Source organism: Acomys minous (genome assembly GCF_964271855.1).
Source record: "Acomys minous genome assembly, chromosome: 1".
In the NCBI taxonomy this organism is placed as follows: Eukaryota; Metazoa; Chordata; class Mammalia; order Rodentia; family Muridae; genus Acomys; species Acomys minous.
The window spans coordinates 111289922-111305663 of NC_140483.1; the positions used below are offsets into that span (position 1 = coordinate 111289922).

The 15742-nt window shown below is 39.7% G+C and overlaps 1 protein-coding gene across 5 annotated transcripts in view; it reads right to left on the reverse strand.

The window, feature by feature from the left end:
* Positions 1-15742, reverse strand: part of ST18 (ST18 C2H2C-type zinc finger transcription factor) — a 329266-nt gene that overhangs the window by 67693 nt on the left and 245831 nt on the right. The gene's annotated exons all lie outside the window — the stretch shown is intronic.

Consider the following 15742-nt stretch of genomic DNA (forward strand, 5'->3'; position numbering starts at 1 on the left):
AAGAGGAGGTAAGAGATAATAGATATGTGAAGAGAATTCAAGAATGCCCCAAATTTTCAAAAATCAAATGAAATTCCCACACTCCTCTTCATAAAAAATCTCAGAAAATATTCACATCAAGTTGCTTCTGAGGAACCAGGACAATTTTTATAAAGTAGGAGAGACTTATTTGCCATTCATGTATTAAAAGTAGAGATAGAACATGGATTTTAAAAATTGGGTGACTTAAGTTGGTTGGAGAAGATGCTAACAAAAATATTCAAATGAAGACTTAATGATTTAATTCTTTTGTAGAAACATCCAGAAGTCAGATTGGAGAAGAAATGGTAGGTCTATTTTTGAGGAATTGTGATATGGATTTGAATGTTGTGTGTAGCACTACTTATAGTGACCAATATGTGGAAACACCTCAATATCCATGGACAGATGAATGGACAAAAAAGTCTGTGCATACAATATACACAATTAAACTTTAAACAAGAAAGAAAAATTGCCATATTTATCAAATGGATAAACCTTGAAGTATTATACTATGTAAATTAAGTCATAAATACACAGAGAAAAACATATATGGTTTCCTTTACAAATGAGAAACACAAGAATGTTAAGGCCATTGAATCAAAGAAATAGTGATTATCTTGACTGACCAGAGAGTTATTTCCTGACTAGCTGGCTTTTGTCATGCCACAGTATTCTGTGCTGGCTGCTGGGGGAGCAAAGGCATCAGTGGTCTGCCCTAGTCCCTGCATGGCAGGACATGCTCAGTGCTGCAATAGTGACGTGAATGTTACAGGAAGAACTAACCACTATCTGATTTGATATGGGGTCTGCTCCACAGGAGAGATTTCACACATGGTACTATAAATCTGGTCAAAATCTTATAACTGGGACAATCAGAGGCCCTAGTGGGGGAATTACTGTTTTTGTTGTATTGTGTAATTATGCTGTCAAACTGCCTTTTGATTATTTGTTTATACCCATGGATCTGTGCTGTACTCAGCCTTGGTCAGGAAAACTTCTTTTTTTCCTCCAGTAGGTAACAGTTAATGATAAGACTTGAAATTTATGAAGTAATCAAGGATAAGTGTGGTTCAGTTCTGGCTGAATCATCTATATTAACCTCCTCTATCCAAGGTCCAGGAAGCATCACTGAAGAATGAATGAAAATAATGTAAGAGCTAATGTGAAATACTGATTTCTAGACAGGACATGGCTGTTGTACACATCAACTCATACTATCTGGTTACTTGCAGAAGACCTGAACAACATGAAGCCAGACAGAATTCCAATTTGAATGTGGGAGTTGCCAGAGAGGCCTCACCCTGTGGGAGCAGCCATTAGAAACCAATGGTTGACGAAGGAGGGGCTACTCTCCTGTGGGGACATGAGTGCGAGTAGGGAGTCCATGCCACAGCGAATGGCCCCACTCATACACACTTGGGAACCACTAGCTGGGTTTGGAGTCATTAATAGCAACAAAAAAGTGAGGACCTCAAGTTGGGAGCAGTAGGAGGAGTTTGAGAGAGGCAGTGGTAGATGTGCAGGATCAAAATACATTATATAAAATGTATGAAAAATTTAAAGAACAAATAAAAGTGTTATAGAAAGAAACAGTGGTTGCTATGTGCTGAAGGTTGAAAATGGCAAATTACTAGAAACATACACAATTTTAATTGAACAAAATGAAGAAATTCTAGAGATCTGTTACACAAATCTCTTGGATCAACAATATGCATTACACATTTTAAAATGTGTTTAAAGAGATAAGTTCCACGTGAAACAGCATTACCATCCTAACATTTAAGATGCAGATAGTAGAGGAAAGAGATTTGTTGGCACCAGGAGCCACTCATCATGGGGTAGTTAGCAAGGGCTCATCAGCCTGGAAATATAATTTCTTTCCTTAATGAAAGGGGCTACACAAACCCTGGCTAGTCCTTCATACTTTGTTTTTCTAATACTGTCATATAAAAATTACCCATTTGCAAAGCAAGTAGCATTCCACAAACAAACAAGCAAAACTACTAACTGGTGGGATTGACATTTGAACCCAGTGTGCAGGGCCTCAAGCTTGTTTTATCCTCCATATTGGCAGACCAGAACAATAGATTTGGACCAATCCAGTAATGTGTTTAACAATATGTAGAAACAGAACTCCATAGCTAAAGGGAAGGTACCTGATATAAAGTTTTGGCCAGTGACTTTCAGGTGGATTTACATGACAACTGCTTTATCTAGAGATGACATTGAGTTGCTGCAGTTCAAAAACTAACAAGGTGGTAAAGGCTGGGAGGTAGCACCTAAATTATGAGCAGGTGCTGCAGAGGACCCAAATTCAGACCCTAGCACCCACATCAGAAAGCTTACAGCTGCATGTAACTCCAGCTTCAAGGTTCGTCTGCCTTCTACCAGGACCTGATTTCACACACGCACACTCACACACAGACATACACATAATTAAGTTAAAATAAGTATTTAAACAGGTAAAATCTTATTATGACCTAAAGTGGAGAAGTAGCTTGAGATATATGTGTCAATGGTGATAAAAATCAAGCTCAATATTTGAATAAAATATTGATTTTGTGAGTGTAGGATGAATAGCTATGTACGTATTTTTAAAATCAAAAGTACAAATTCCTGCTTTCTAAATAATGTTCATGCCTATAGACAAGTGCTATTGTTAGTTTTTACCAGAACAGCTTCTCTTTGAACAGTGGCAAATATAGTATTCAAAGTGACAAAAATAATTGAGTATTCAGTTCTAAAGAGGACATTTATTTATCTCACCCCACCCCACCCCAACCCCCATACCAGACTCAAGGAACACTAACAAGACATGGGTAGAAGGAATGCAAGAGCTGGGTCAAAGGAGAAGAGCTGTGGAATACTACCACCTGGGCATGACGGCCATTGGAACATGTTCTCACAACAGCGGAGTTGGCTTGCACTGCGCGTACACAAGACCAGCCTGCCCATAGTCAGTCAACTGGCACAGGGGGCCATATCCCTCACTGAGGAATTACTGGATATTTATACATTTTAAGGAGGGGAGATCATTGTCTTCCACTGTGTTCCCACAGAAGAGACTATCAGGCTCCACACCCACAATGGACAACCCTGGTCAAACTAAGTGGGTCACAAAACAAATAGATGTGGATGTGGAATAGAAACTTGGGGGGAGAGTGGAATGATGGTGTGGGAGGGAGAGAGAGGAGAGTACGGTAAAAATGATCAGAATACAAGTATACAAGTATGAAACTATTGAAGAACAAATTTAATTATCAAAAAGTACAGGTTCAGATGTGTCTTCTATTAAGGGTACTGAAACAGATCTAGCAATCCTGGCTGTGTAATCTGCCATGAACTGTTGGATCTTTTGAAACACTAAATTTCCCATCTAGCAAATGGTGAGGATAATTTCTATATTATACATGTTAAGGACTAAAGAGAGAGTATCTGTGCTGACAAACCAGGTCAAGACAGAGTAGGGTGGTTCTCAATTCAGTGCTCCTTGGGCTCCACCAGTTCCAGCTGATGCTGCCACTTGCCAGCACTCTGCAGACTATGAATGCACACATGTCCATGAGAGCATTCTATTTTCACTTTTTGTTTACATTTACATAAATTAGGTTTACACATAACATTTGCCTTAAATCTCACATTCTGTGCATTTCTCTACTGCAAAGTGCTCACAGCCCAGACAGCATTTGGAGCTAAAATGAAAGGCTTTATAATAAATATTACCCTTTGTGTGTGCATGGAAAATGGTTCCTTTCTAGTTTTCCCTGAGGGCACACTATTTTGGCTTTATTGTGACACTTCACTGTGACACTGCAATGAGCGAGAGCCATGCTTTACATGTCACGGAGAGAAATGCCACAAAATGCTAACATATCTTCTCAAGGTTGCCAGAAATCATTTCCACTGGGCTGTGTTTTCCCATCTGCAGAGCTCTGAAATGTAAAGGAAATAAATGAGCCCTATTATCTATATTTTTCTAGCAGATGAGAAAGAAAGAGAAAAAATACAGTCAGCGCTGCATTTATTGTTCTATTCAATCAAACTGTTGCTTTAAACACCCAGAGGCCTCCCCAGGGGACTTAATCACTGCACCAAACACTTTAAACATCATATTTTGGGTTTTGATTTTATTAAACTAGCTTCATAGAATCTGTATTTACCCATGAGAACTTTTTGGGTTACATTCCTGAGAAAAGACTCCATTTAGAAATTGGAATTCCAGTTGGAAATGCTATTACTGTTGTGTGACATATACCTGAGTTTTGAATTCACTCATGCAAAGCACACAGGCAGAGCATCTATGACACAGTCACCACAGGATGATTTCTATAACGTAAATCTGTGAAAACTTCAGGCTTCAGAAAAATACAACATATTGGAAACCCTGAATTCACAAAATCCGCCACTGTATATTTCTAGTCCATTTTCAATAATAATCTATTCTTAATACTAGCAAGAAGATATTGAGCCAATTAAAACTATAGAGCCAGAAATGCACTTGCTTTTGAGTCCTCACAAATGAATGATATAGGAAAACAGGAGGAGATATTTACATTTTGGATCCATGCTCTAATATTTTCATGGAAAATTCAGGCAAGAATTCCTATGGATTTCTTATAACTGGTCTTAATATCACAGATCCATTGACAAGGGCCAAGAGATATGAATCTGTATTAAGACTAAGAAGATTGATCTAAAAACAAAGGCATGATGACTGATAAAGAACATGTTTTTTTTTTTTTTTACAGAAATAGGGTTGTAATTCTAAAACATTTGTGTGTGTGTGATTTGTATGTGTATGCATATTTATATTCTTGTGCATGTGTGGGTAGATATTCACCACAGCAATCAGCAGTATCAGTCCTTGCTTTCCCACTTGTTTGAGAGGCAGGGCTCTTGCTTGATAGTGTGTAAGCCAGACTAGCTGATCCATGAGTAGTGTCCCAGGGTTTTTCTGTCTCTCATTTCAACATAGGAGCATTGAGATTATAGATGCTGTTGTGCCTGGTTTTACATGGATGGTTTCTGGGAACTAACATGTCTTCACACTTGAAAGAAAGCACTTTACACATGGAACCATCTCCCCAGCCTGAAAATTACCCAAAAGATTCTACAAGTAAAATTCGATGACAAGGAAGTAAATATAGTGAGACTGCTATTCAAAGGTTGGTGACATAAACCAATAATAAGCAAAGCCCCTTAGGGTAATATCACAATGTGAAAAATACCTAATGGCAGCTCTAACAGACAAGGTGCAAAACCTCCATAAAACCAACATCCTTCTGAGATTACACAAGACCTAAGCAAAGGAAAGACTATGGTGTTCATGAGTGAAGACTCAGCATGAAGAGATGCCATGTCAAGCCGGGCATGGTGGCACATGCCTGCAATCTGAGCACTCAGGGAGGCAGAGGCAAGTGGATGGCTGTGAGTTCGAGGCCAGCATGGTCTACAAAATGAGTCCAAGACAGCCAACACTACACAGAGAAACCCTGTCTCCAACCCCCCACTCCAAAATCCCAGCTCACTCCAAAGTTATATTTTAGACCAACGTGATCCCTGTCAAAGCACCCAGAAAGTTTAAAAAAGAAATGGAAACATTAATCTACAGTTTCTAAGAAAGACAAACAAGCAACCAAATAAAAAATAAGACCAGCAAAGACCTTTGCAAAGGATCAAAAAGAGATTGGAGGGCCTGTGGCCTTGGCTGTAAAATCTTATCGTACAACGTAGTACTTGAGCTGCGGCCTTATCACTGTAAACACAAATGAAAACTGAGGGAACCCTATAGGTGCGTTCCACATCGAGGAGTCAGAAGCAGATCCATTCCCATGGCTACCTTATGGTGATGGTGTGTGTTGCTGGAGAAACAGTTGTTTCTTCACTAGAACGTGTGTCTATTTGAAACATGCAAACAAACAACTCCAAAGACCTGTCCCTCACAGTGTGTACTTGCTCTTCATTACTCCAGGCTTTATTTTTCAGTTTCTTACCTACCACTAATCACTACACAAAAAGATTAAACAAAAATTTTGGAAATAAACAATTCATGAGTTTTGAACTGTGTGCCATTCTTTGTAGCAGGATAGAATCCTGCTGTTATTGGCTCAAAGTACCCATGTACTCTAAGCTGCCCACCCATTAGACATTCATCCACCATCCTGCAGTGGTGAGAAACTAAGGAGACAGCTAGGAGCTGCAGGGCTGGTGCTGCAGTGGCCCATGCTCTACTTCATGGTGACAGTGATCTGCAGTGTGGGTATGGCAAACACAGGCACACATCTCTAAAGGAAAAATGGTGGCACACAGCTTTAATCCCAGCACTCGGGAGGCAGAGCCAGGTGGATCTCTATGAGTTTGAGGTCAGCCTGGTCTACAAAGTGAATGTAGGACCATCAGAGATGCCAGACAGAGAAACCTTGTCTCAAAAAAACAAAAACAAAACAAAAAATGCTAGATGTTTACATGACCTTAGCAAAAGCAAAGGTTTGCCAACCAGTTAAAAAATGTGAATTTAAAGGACAAAACTAGTAAACTACAGTACATTTAAGTGTAAACCTTCTGGTTTCAGCAGGTACCAGTTAGGATGTAGATCATCCCTGGATCTCAATCAGTTCCCATGGCATGTTTGGATGGGAAAAGTGAACTGAGCTCTGCTCTCTGGATCTGCCCATCCTACACATCACACTCTTCAAAAGACTTTTCAAAAAGATAAGAATTAAGAAGAAAATCACAGAGCAGGAGAAGGATTTGAAACATATATTTTGTAAAACATGATGTAGACGATATAAAGAATTCTTGCCGGGCATGGTGGCACATACCTTTAAACCCAGCACTCAGGAAGGTAGAGGAGGGTGGATTGCTCTGAGTTTGAGGGCAGTCTGGTCCACAAAGTGAGTCCAGGACAGCCAAGACTGCACAGAGGAACTCTGTCTTGAAAACAACAACAAGAACAACAACAACAACAACAACAACAATTCTTCCCAATAAGAAAAGGCTAGCAATTAAAAAAACAGGCAATTTCTGGCTACATGGTTTGGGGATTGCTAAGTGCTCAGTGGTTAGAGTTAGTTCAGTGGTTAAAGCTCTTGCAGTGGAGGAGAGTTTGGTTCCTCAAGTTTTAGTTACAAGAAGCTGTGATCTGCCCAGCATTGGTGCTGTGATTTAATAAACAGACCGGACTTAATCCGGGGAACAGAGAGAGTCAATCTTGGAAGAAGACCCCAGGAAACTCTCCAAATGTCCCTCTTCCTTTGTAGGCCAGAAATAAAGCCAACTGATGAAACATTTGGCCTACAATTGTAACCCTCAAGTTTCCCTTAAAGGTTGGCACACAGTGATTTTGAGCTACTAGTGGATAACATTTTCTTTGCTCTAAGAAAAGAAAGTCATTTTTCATGGGCTAAAAACAGAGCTCAGCATGATTACAGGGAGGTTTGTTTTGTAAATACTTCCATGCGCTATCAGTGTGTACATTAGTCTGATTATCCAGTGCAAATTATCCAAAGTGAGAAACTATGTTTGAGTCTATTTGCATTCCTTACCACAATTATAAAACAAATTCAGTCTATTTTTAGAACAATAACCAGTAATTAGTACAATTGATTTCTGAGGCTTTTGTATACTTCTTGCAAAAACAAAACTCAACAACTTTCAACAATATTAATGCATATTGGAAGTACTATAGCTAAAGAGGCTATTCAATAAATATATATATAAATATAAAAAAGGATATATCACTGAATAAAGCTGGAAAAAATCTTGTTTCCTAGAGTTTTTATTAAAGAGAAAAGAGGCATAAAAATTATAATTTTCCTGTGAAATTTTCTCCACCAAATACAAGTATGTATGAGGATTAATACTTTGGAAAATTATGAATAAAAGAAGAATCAGGAACTTAAGGGTCAGAGGTTTAGATAGCATGCCATCTTCTTGTTCTTGCAACAAAATATCTGGTATAATCAGCTTAGAAGAGAAAATTTCACTGTGACTCCGTATTGGAGGTTTCGCCATGAGTGGCTGGCCCTGTTGCCCACACTGTCACAGCAAAACATGTCAAAATTGTTTACTCTACAGCTGGAGGCAAGAGGAGGACAGGGGCAGTGCCACACAAGCCCTTCTAAGTGAGTCAGGCTGAGCATCAAGCCTTCAACATTTGAGGCTTTGGAAGACATTCCAGATCAAATCATCACTATAATGAGAAACCAGAAGTTCTCCACTAAGAAAATTCAATTTTCCCACTCAGCAAGAAGGAAGTCGTGCTTGGTATTGGAAACCTAGCCAAACCACCCAGCACTAGTGAAGTCATGGAGAGTAGAAGAGAACTTAGAGCCACCACTTCACTAAAACGGCATAATCCTTAGCTACATTCAAAATATTTGCTTTTATACCCACAGATAAGATACCTTACCTCTTACCAAGGACACGTGCAACCGACAGAGACCACTACAGAAGAACACAACCAGAACACGGCCCCAACAGTTGGAACTCCAGCGTAACTCCAGCACCTCAGCATGTAAGGCTTGGGATCACTTCCAGAGAGTGGGTGGAAAGGTTATAAGAGCTAGGGGATCAGGAAGTTTGTTGTGATACCTTGTCCTAGAAATGTCCAAAGCTACATCCATAAAGTCTCACCCACACAACTGCACAAATGTGAGAAGACCGAGGAGGGCACCATAGATGCACCAGGATAGATGAGTGCTTCTGCAGGAAGTTTAAGAGGCCTCAGCCCTACACAAAGAACTACAGGCAACTAAGAAATACTACGAGTGGGAGAAATTATCTTCCTCAGAGAGAAGCACATCAGCTAACTCTTCAGTACTGAACGGTCAGCCCTGAAACATACATACAAGTACCACTGTACAGACTGAGTAGATTTGGGAACATACCCATGCCTCCCTACATATGCATACAACAACAAGTAATGGAAAGGGAGGCCATGGATATGAAAGAGAGTAAAGAGGGGTATATGGGAGGGTTTGTGTTTGGAGGAAGGAAAGATAACCGGTAAATCATATCACTATATTATAATCACAAAAAATTACAAAAAAAAACCCACCTCATGGTGTGTGTGTGTGTGTGTGTGTGTGTGTGTGTGTGTGTGTGTGTGTGTACGGTGGTGGTGGTGGTGATGGGGAGGTCATGAGCTTCCACTTCAAGTTAAGGAGGAAGTCATTTTTCTTTAAGTGTATAGCCCCTGGTAGGTCATCCTAGTGGATGGAACCAGACCCATGAGTGTATGAGCTTCACAAAATGGACTTAGGCTATTTATTTATTTATTTTTACTTTTTATTTTTCATTTTTTTGGCTTTTCGAGACAGGGTTTCTCTGTGTAGCCTCGAACTCACAGCGACCCACCTGCCTCTGCCTCCCAAGTGCTGGGATTAAAGGCATGCGCCACCACACCCAGCAAGGTTATTTTTTTAAAAGTTAGAAAGGACATGAAGTTTGGAGATTGGTAATTGGGAGGTGGCACGTAGATCTGGGAGGACTAACGGGGAAGACTGGAGTCAGAATATGACCATAATATACTGTATGCATGTATGACATTTCAAATAAATAATCAAAATATATTTACAAAAAAATTAAATTTAAGTAAAAAATTGAAGTGTATAAGGGTAAAATACAGAAAGTCAGAATTTTAGACAGAGCAACAGCAAGTGCAAACCTGAAAGTCCAGAGGCAGTATTATGGGGGCAATGTCCCAGGGCAGCACAGAGGTCATGTGCAAGGACTGGAGGGGGAGTAATAGGAGACCAGATCAGAAATACAAAGGGCCCAGATCATGCTGAGAATTATTTGCAATGTTAGCACTTCTGACTCTATTGAGAGATGAAGATTCTGTAGTATTTTGAGAGATGGTTTTCCTGTTAGTAATATGACCTTGTCTGTTCAAAAGAGGCTGGAGATCATGAGTTTAGAAGCACGTAGAGTAATGAGAATTTTACTAATCATGCCAATAAGAACTTGTGCGTGACTTGGACTCTGGAGGTACCCACAGGGCTGGTAGAGGGTTCTGAGCATATTTGGAAGATGAAGCTAACTCGCACTACTGTGAGAGTAGATGTGAGATACAGAAAGGAGGGAAGACTGCTTTAATACTTGTAACTGTGTTGTTACTATGACTGAGAAGCAAGATTTGACGGCTGCACAATCTGGAGCATGTTAAATCGACATGCTTACTGGCTGTGGAAATAGGATACACTCAGAAATATATCCAAAGAGTACCTGGCTCTCTGATCTCATGAAGTCCCCTTATCCTTGTACCATACTGAAGATAATATAAATATTTTTATTTTGTAAGAGAACACATGCTTCTCTCTTCTCTCTTTGCATCCTGGACAAAAACCAAGGTCAATACACAACATCATCTGGCCTGCTAAGGGCAGAAACGGCCCTCATGCCAAGCGAGCTGCAGGATCTAGCTCCTACTCATGGCAGGAGCCGGAGGAGTACATATGGGCTGGATCCCAGGGGTGCTGGATCAAAGGTATGGAACATCAACTTGGATAAAGGGAAGTTGCTGTCGAAGCCATCTCTCATGTTACAGGATTTAACACCCTGTCAAGAAGCCTGGGGGATGGTACTGGCATGCTGATAAATTGGATCTTGGAAGACTAGAGAAGCAACATCTCACTCTAATTTAGAAATTCTAGAACTGCCACTACAAACAACAGAAGAAAGAGGAGAGAGACATGACCATTCCTGAGATAGATTCATCGGCCAGAAAACTCACACTATAAAAATCCATCAACCGTTGCCAAGTCTGTAGGCCCAAGGCACTTCTCAGAATTCACTTCCAGTAATTCCCTGTGAGGGAAGTCCTTATCACCGTGATGTCTTTTGGCTACTGTTTCCTTCACCTATTCCCATGAGGATCTATGACAATGTACTTGAAGAGCAATTACGCTGATGAAGAAAGACTGCACAACCATTTCAAGAATTGTTGCACAGTGTTGAAGCTGATACCCAGGAGAATGAAACTACATCAAGAGCACGGTTAGCAGATAAAACCCCAGCACTGAGAATGGAAGGTGGACATAGTCCCACCTTTACTACAAAACTACTGGTAGTTGATGGCTGCAGGGGAAAGAAAGCATGAGTTTTCTCAAATGGGATGCCACTGGGTGTGTCAAGCATACTTCAGTGCAGGCCCTGTGCTCAAGAGCAGTTGGCCAACAGAGCAAAACAGGTTGTCCATTAGAACAAAGCAGATTCCATGTTTCTATGTGGGTAGATGGGGGAGAATTCTGTGTTTGTTTGTTTTGATTTTCGCTTCCTTGAGAGAGAGGGAGAGAGAGAGAGAGAGAGAGAGAGAGAGAGAGAGAGAGAGAGAGGGAGAGAGAGAGAGAGAGAGAGAAGAAAGAGGAGAGAGGAGAGAGAGAGAGATACAGAGATGGACAGACACACACACACACAGACATAGAGAGCATAAAGTTTGATAGATAGTAAGTGAGGAAGATCTGGGAGGAGGTGAGGGAGGAAATACTTGATCAAAATATACTGTATGAAAAAATTGAATAAAAGAGAATAAATAGAAGACCCTGGTTAGGATGAAAAAAGATGGAGGTAGGTCATAAGCACAGCCTCAGAAATGTGGCTTCTGCTTCTTGGCCAGATGCCTAGTGTCTATATGGATATTGAAAGGGATACATACTGGTTTCTGCACTAGCAGAGTAAGAGCTGATAAACAGTGAGCAACCAGTGCAATCCCAAAGAAGAAGAAGAAGAAGGAGGAGGAGGAGGAGGAGAAGGAAGAGGAGGAGAAGGAGGAGGAGGAGGAGGAGGAGGAGGAGGAGGAGGAGGAGGAGGAGGAGGAGAAGCAGCTTCTTTGCCCATCAGCAGAGTAGCAGATCAACATGTAACACCAGGAGAACAGGCAATTAGTACCACGCTTAGAACTGTGAGGAAGTATGTCAGTGCTTTCTTGGTTTTGTTCTTCGATTATTTGTTTGTGTGTTTTTTAAAATTATTTTTCTTTTTTTAACCTATACATGTATATTATTACATATATGTACAATAAACTACGTACAGCAAGAAGAACCACTAAACAATCAGGAATTATATAAATGTTACATTCATTGTGTTTTGGCTATCTGTTTTTGGCAAACTTGAAGAAAACATCTTCTCTATCTTGGTGACACTAAAATTCTTAATGTATATCAATATCTATGATATCTCATCTCTATCAACTTAAAACATATATCTAGACCTAAAAACATCTTGACCTCTAAACAACTAAGCTTATTTGTAAGACTAAACTATCTGGTCTTCAAACCCATCAGAGACTTGAGAAGGAATAAAATTAATGACCTGAGTAAACAGGAAGTGCAGTCTAGCAGCTTATAAAATGAAAAGAAAAGTGATGGAGACAGTAAGCTGCCTCAACAGTCACCCAAAACTCTCTATAATGCTGGAGCATCAACTTCAGCCTTCTGGTCCAGTATATCTGGCAGACATATTTTTGAGGCAGAAACTATTGAGGACTTGCTTGTGTTTCTTTTGAGACAAGGTGTCATGCAGCTGGTTTCAAACTCACTTTGTATTTGAGAATGACCTTAAACTTCTGATTTTCTTGCCTTCACATCTGAAATGCTAAGATAATAGGTGTGAACTACCACACCCAGTTTATTCAGTGCTGGTAATTCCAAATGAGCTACTTTCCCAGCTGATGCTCCCTATCTTTCTAATTAATTCTCCAAAGTGGGCTCTGTACAATAATGGCCCAGAACAAACTCAAACAGGGAGCAATTTGAACTACAGCTTTGAGACCAGTGCAGGATGGTTGCCTTAGCAGATTAACAGCATCGTTTCCTAAATCTGAAAACAGAACCTGAAATGCATCCAAATCAGAGACCTTCACTCTACTTTGTCATTGGAATTCCAACTTTTCCACATCGTCCTTCTCATAGAAAGGAAGATCCTCAGGAAATACTTAAATCCTGTAGAGTTGAGTATAAAGATATCCAGCATGTTTGGGACTAATAATGCCTTAATTCTTCCAGTTCTCGTGTATAATGAGCCACTATGGACATGAGATCCAACTCTCGGATGCTGCTGCCTTCTGTGCTAACTGTACTGTCCTCTGCTAAAAGGACCTGGATAATCCGGAACCCAAAGTCACTGAGTTAGTAATATATGCTGATTACAATGTGCTAGTGAGAATAGAAGAACAAGAAATGGCAAGCATCCCAGAAGCCTTTGTAAAAGAAGGCAGACCATGAGTCCAACAAACATCTAGGGTATGAGGTGAAATATTTAGAGGCTCGATGGTCTGGAACCCATATCTTTTAAAAAAGCTAAAGTATTGCATTTTGCATTACCCACCAGTGACAAGGAAACACAATGCCAAATTGGCCTGTTTAGGTTCTGGGGATAAGACATTACATACTTTGAAATGGTCCTGAGAGACTGGGGAGTCTAGGACCCACCAAGGGGTTAAAGTGTATGTAAGTCTTTAACATGATCAGCTCTGTGGTAGAGCTTATTGTTGATTCAGAGATAGCTTTGTTAGGAAGTGATGCTGCTGGGCCTTAAGGCAAAAAAAAAAAACAAAAAAACAAAAAAACAAAAAAAAACCAACCCAAACAAACAAACAAACAAACAAACCCCAGAAGAATCAGAAGAATTGCACTGAAGACCCACAGAATACTGGAAGAAGAATGTATCAGCAGCAGAGAATTAAACACTGCTATTATAACAGCCCTAGAGTGGCACAGCCATATCTAATGGGAACAGTGAAAGTCATAAAGCCAGCACAGCTGTTTGACAAAGCTCCAGCAAAGCTGAGCTGAATGATGCAATCACTGTGGTACGGTCTCCCAACTTTTGGCCTTGACCTCTACATGTTACATGCTTGGGGTTTTTTATTATTTATAAATTTGGGGATATTGGATTGATGGAATATTTTTATGAATCATCTATGCCCTCTTCCTGGAATATTGCTTCTAAGCTTTCCCAGGAATATCCTGACCATACTTCCCCCTCTGCTTTTAGGGAGATATCTTTATCTGGCTCTACTTGAAGGTCTTCCTTATTCCCTGGAGACTGTGACTCAAATAATTATTCCAGAGACTGCCTTATGAGGTTCTGACTCAAAGACACTCTTCGTCACATCTGGCCCTGGATGTTCCTTATTCAGGAACAAGATAATCAAAACAAAATGAACTTATAAAGGTAAACTATATCCATCAGTAAGTCAGAGAAGTTCACAGCAGATCACATTAAAAGCCTCTTCCTTATAATGATGGACAAAGAATGGTCTTGATAAATGATCAAAGAATAAAATATTAAGACCTTTTTTTCTTAGAAAAAGTTAACTCATACAGGGCCACTATGTTATCATATGATCAAGGAACAGAGAATACCAAGATTATATATATTCCACAAATATATAAAATAGAAACACTGTATTATGGCAGAAATTGAATAATTAGTGCAGTAACTTTGGCCTGAAGATTTTTCTTGGGCCTAGTGACAATTTGCACTCTATTAGAAGTTGATATTACAATGCCTGGGACATAACAATCTGTCCAGGCTGGCTTGGAGATTTTCTTTCTGTCTTGTGCCCTTGAAATTGCAAGTTACCAGCCTGAGAACAGGCTGTCATGTTTTGACAAAATATGCCCTTGAAGCTTCAATATTGTTAAAAGTTGGGTTATGGGGTTGATGAGGAAAAATTATTGTAAGAGATAATTTTGTTCTGTCATGGTTTATAAATGATGACTAAACTTATGACCAAGTGGAAGTAAAAACACATGTCTGGGGCCAAAAATGATACGATCTATGTTTTGGAACAACATGTATCTATCCCTGCCTATTGAGTTATGTATAAATAAAGAAACACTCTGACTGCTAATCAGCCAGGCTGTAAAATCCTCATCCTGGGGCAGGACCCCACCACTAATAGAGACATTTGTCAAAGCTGACCATGAGCTGAGGGTAGAGCGAGTGGATCAACGCCAATAGTTACTGAGGCAACATGGTGAATGACATGCTCATTTATGTGACAACACAGTAGGTTTCTTTGATATAGGTTGGTCATATTGCTCCATCAGGATAGCCACTCATAGTGAGTCTTGAATAGTTTATATTCAGTTGAAAATTTATGACATTTAGATTACAGTAACTTTCTTATATCACTGTCATAACAGCCAAGTATGAGGCATTTATTTATCAAAAACTTTTACCAGAGGCTAAAGATGCTCATTGATAAAGAGCACTGGTTGCTGTTGAAGTCCTAGCTTCAATTTTTAGCACATACATGGCAGCTCACAACAATCTGTAAATTCCAGGCCCATGCCCTCTTCTGGCCTTTGTGAGGACCAGGGACACATATACATGCAGTCAAAATATAATACATATAAAATAAAAATGATAGTAATAAAATCTAAATAAAGAACATCAACTCTAAGAAGATGGAAAGTATGAACAGGATGGGAAATATGCAATTAAGCTTGAGGCAAGTGATGTAGGCAATAAGTGACAGAGGAAGTAGTAACGAGGCACACGGGATGGACACATTTCTTCCTGCCCTGTTAGACATGCATGCTTATTTATAATGCTCTAAGGTGCTATGGGCAAAAGTGTTGAACAAGACACAGTTTTAATATTGTACATTATGTATGAGGAGCATATACCTAAATAATTTCTGCTGAAAATTTATTAGGTTATCATGGACTTACTTTTTTTTCCAAACATGAAGTCACATGTATGAAATACT